At 34.4% G+C, this 4,603-nt stretch overlaps 1 protein-coding gene across 1 annotated transcript in view; it reads right to left on the bottom strand.

Annotated features, from left to right (window-relative positions):
• Window positions 1-4,603, bottom strand: part of LOTGIDRAFT_75026 (hypothetical protein) — a gene marked incomplete at both ends in the record, with an annotated part of 20,226 nt that overhangs the window by 1,199 nt on the left and 14,424 nt on the right. The window lies entirely within an intron of this gene.

Raw genomic sequence — 4,603 nt, 5'->3', positions numbered from 1 at the left:
CGCAGCAGCGCTCAAACACGACATACTGTACAGAAACAAAGACGTAACATTCAGACACCAAGCAGACAAACAAATGATAGACGAACTCGAAAATATTCCCAATCCCACTTTCAAAGAGAAATTACAAAGGGCTCTTATCATAAAACTCTTGAAGGCAAAATTGAAATTGGGTATGGGCATAGCAGACGAGATTCACAGAGAATTTCGAAAAAACAAACATTACCTCAAAGTCAAAGTTTTTGATAAAGATGAAATTTGGTCAGCCGATTTAATCAACATGCCAGTCGAGAGAGGTTACAAGTATTGTTTGACGGTGATCGACATATACACGAGATACGCTTGGGTCTTTCCCTTGAAAAACAAATCGGGTCTGACTGTCAAACAAGCATTCGAAACCATAATGAAACAATCCGACAGACGACCCCTAAAGTTGTGGGTTGATAAAGGAAGTGAATTCTACAACAGAAATGTGAAATCTCTGGGGTTTGATATTTACAGCACGCATAACGAAGATAAGGCCGTAGTGATAGAAAGATTCAACAGGACACTCTTAAAAGCAATTATTCAAGAAATTCACGGAATTGAAATCTCAAAAATGGCTTAAAATATTACCGGTTGTTGTTGACGAATACAATAACAAAATACATTCGTCTTTAGGTGTGACGCCATCCCAATCCTCTAATAACCCGAATATCATAAACTCGAAACAACTTTGAAAACGAGATTAGCAATTTGAATATTAAACCCAAATTCGAGATCGAGTTCGTATTTTTAAATATAAATCATTGTTTCAGAAAGGTTACGTCGGGTATTGGACTAACGAGATATTCATCGTTGATAAAGTAAACAACACATCACCTCCCACGTATGAATTGATCGATCAAGACAAAGAACAAATCATAGGAAGGTTTTATCAAAATGAACTTCAAAAAACTGACTTTTAAAAATGAATCTCGAAAATGAAGATTTAGATGAAAGGTTAAGAAATTTAGATGTCGACAAGCATTTACACTCTCTTAAATTAAGATTTTTTAAATTTAAATGTAAATTTATCTTCAAAATATTACTGAATGTGTTTTATCAGAATGTTATACAAGTTTTTTCAAACACAAACTACGTATATATTTCGTCAATTGGGTCTACTTTCCGCCTACTTCGAAAAAACACCTAAAAAAAATCAACTTAAAAAATGAATGCATTTCTCGATAAATACGGAAAAGACACGACCACAAATTTTCAACTTGTGAAATGGGCCAAGGAGTTGAACGTCTCGCCGTTTTATTATTGCATGCGAGATGAAATTGATGAACTGAAATACAAGAAAGGTAAATTTTACGCCATCACAAAAATTCACACGTCGGATCAAAAAGGAGTTCATCACTCTGCTCTACACAAAGATTCTTCGAATAACTTTTATTTCTTTGATTCTTTCGGTCTAGAACCGACAGAAGAGATAACGAAATTGACTAGTAAACCAATCAAATGTTCTACGTTTCAAATTCAAATGCCAGGACAAAAGCTGTGTGGACAACTGTCGCTTTGGGTTTTATATCGGTTGAGTTTAGGAGAAAAGTTTGAAGAAATTATAATAAATTTAATTCAATAAAAATGGCAAACAAGTTTGGATTAGGGTCTTTACCTCTAGAATCTAAAAATCCCATGAGTTCTACGGCGTTTATAAACAAAGCGAAAGCTTTTTTCGTGGATCAAATCGGAGACACCTTACAAGGGAATATCGATATGAACAATTTCAAAATAACTAATCTAAAGTTTCCAGGAAACGTTAAGGATGCCGTGAACAAGAAATATTTACTGGATCAAATAAACGCAATTCAAATAGATAAGGACCATGTTGAAAATAGAATAAATGACGTGAAAAGATACCTCAGACGAAATATTAAAAATCTTGTGGACGAACCCAAACTACAACAAGAGTTAACGAGTTTGAAACGTCTTATTCAAGTGGATAAAACAAGTCAGTTGCAAAATTTAATATCTAAATTAGACGATAAGATTACGAAGGTAAAAATAGACGTCCAACGTTTAATAGACAACCCAAATGTAAACGAGGATAGATTGAAACTAAAACTAACCGCTTTGGAAAGAAAACTTGGCGAATTGCTAGCAGAACTAGACAGGACCGCGGACAAAACCGAGTTACGAAATTCGATATCCAATTTGAACGAAAAGATCGCGAAGCAAAAATCAGATGTTCAAGATATAATTAACACACTTCCCATTGACAAAGATACGTTGAAATGACAATTGACTGCTTTGGATACTAAAATCACGGACGAATTAGAAAAAGAAGTGGGTGTGATTAAAAACTTTCTTCAAAATAAATTTCGAGATGATATGAAAAATTATATTAAAGAACAGGTCAATCTTTTGGTATCTAGAATTCATGACGATTTTTTGAGACAAGAGAGAAAGTTGAGCAAATTAGAAGCTATTGTCACGGTCAAATCGTATTATTTCAATCTTCCATTCGAAAGCGACACTGTCTTCGATAGAAAAGACCAAAGTTATAAATCAAACAAATATGGATTCAAAGTAGAAATAAAAACAGCTTCTCGCGTATACGGAGAACCTAAAAACCTATTCGATATCGGCGAAACGGAAGCGTTTACTTTTCGAGGTAATTGTCTGATTCAAATAGAGTTTCCCATGAAGGTTAAAGTCAATAAAATAGTCTTCAAACAAACTGCTAAGGCCGTCAAACATATTTCATTATTCAATGATGGCAATTTGGAAGAGAATATACGTTTGATTGATAAAAGGGATCAGGAAATTGAAACGAAAAATGGTAAATATGTAGACACCTTTAAAATGGAAGTAGAAAATGATAAGGATATCATTGGAATCAAAGATTTGGATATGATATTGGAGACGGAAAATCCACCATCAACCAACATTGTCAAAATTCCATGACGCTTACACGCACACGGATCAATAGAATCGAGCAGTCACGAGTTTTTACGAACAACAGACTTTGAATACGTAAAACTGTATTTCGCTTTAGGTGAAAAATACACCTCTATCGATGCTCATAAAAGTCAACAAGAACGAGAGTTTATAGTACATTTAACGTTTGTCGAAGGTTCCGACTCCATCCTTCATGCTGGTGGTTATATTTTTAAAGCCAAGATAAACATCGAAAAAGAAAAAAGAAAATATTCCTATCATCTTAACGAGGACCATACGAAAAAAGAAATGTCGTTAGTGCGCGTAAATGTTTTTACTTTTAATACCCGAATATTTAAGAATACTAGGCCAAACGACCACTCTCTATGGGATATTCCGTGGTTCTATTTATCGGAAATTCACTTAATTTAACGACTTAAAAAATGGAACTCGAAAGCAGACAACAATACATGATAGACAAACAAGAAGAGTTGAAAATAAAGTTGAGACAGTGTAATACATGCAGGAAAACATGGAGTAGAATCGATTCTTTTTTCAAAACAGCGAGCACAGTTCTAACGGTAGGAGTAACGGTGGCAACGGCCGTGACTGGTGGATTAATGCTTCCGGTCATCGTCCCAACCGTATTGGCTGCATTAACAGCCGTTCAAACGACCTCTTGCGGTCTCATCACTTTAGGTTTCACGAGCAAAAAGAAAGCTCATTATAAAAAGAAAACGGATATCTTGAATATGTATCTTAATCAATTGTACATCTTTTTCGAAAGATCGAGAGAAGACAAGAACATAACAGTTGAAGAATTAAAAGAATTCAATGAAATTTTGGACAAATTCCATACAGAAATATCAGCGGTCAAAATAAAGAAATAATCAAAAATATAAAACTTAAAAAATATGAATAAAATCGAACACCATGAAACATTGATAGAAAACGCCCTATTTTCCGATGTTATCAAGGCTATCTCTGATAAATTTAAAACATTCAAAGGACAAATTAAAATAGATGGAGAGATAGTCGAGGAAGGGAATCACAGACAATACATGTCACTCCTCGGTTTCAATGCCAAAACCTTTCACAATATCTTTTCAAATATGGACAAAAAATCGGATGCTTCCGATTGGTATTTTACAGGAAAAATAATTTTAATGAAAGACAATTTCCAAGAAATCAAAAGATCGAGAGTTGGTAGAGGAGGAACTGATCTACTTAAAAAGATAAATGAATACGAAGGCGAAAATTGTTTCATACCTACAGATGGTCACTGTTTTATCAAGTGCGTCAATCGTGTTTTGAACAAAGATTTAACGTGTAAATTTCAAGAATACATCAACGGGTTTTCAAAAGCAAATAGAAAAGGAGTGATGACTTGTGCTAGAATGAAGGAATTCAACAAGAAATTTAACACTTCGTTTCAAATTTATAATCCCAAAAACAGACATTTTCATCCCAGAGACGTTCACGATGAATTAGATTGGGTTTTTTTCTTACACAACTCGCATTTCTGTCTGATTAGAAGAAGCCAAAAAAGTTTGGGAATTCAAGAAATAGAAGACAATTACGAACAGGTGTGGAAAACGTGTAGAGACGATAACGCAGTAACACAGGTTTCACCCCTCAAACTAAACGTGCTTTCAAGTATGAGTGATGATGCGTTATTCGCTTGGGATTGCGAAACGTA

This window comes from Lottia gigantea (assembly GCF_000327385.1).
Source record: "Lottia gigantea unplaced genomic scaffold LOTGIsca_65, whole genome shotgun sequence".
Classification (NCBI taxonomy): domain Eukaryota; kingdom Metazoa; phylum Mollusca; class Gastropoda; family Lottiidae; genus Lottia; species Lottia gigantea.
Note: the sequence above shows the minus strand (reverse complement) of the source record. Positions and strands in the feature narration are given on the sequence as shown.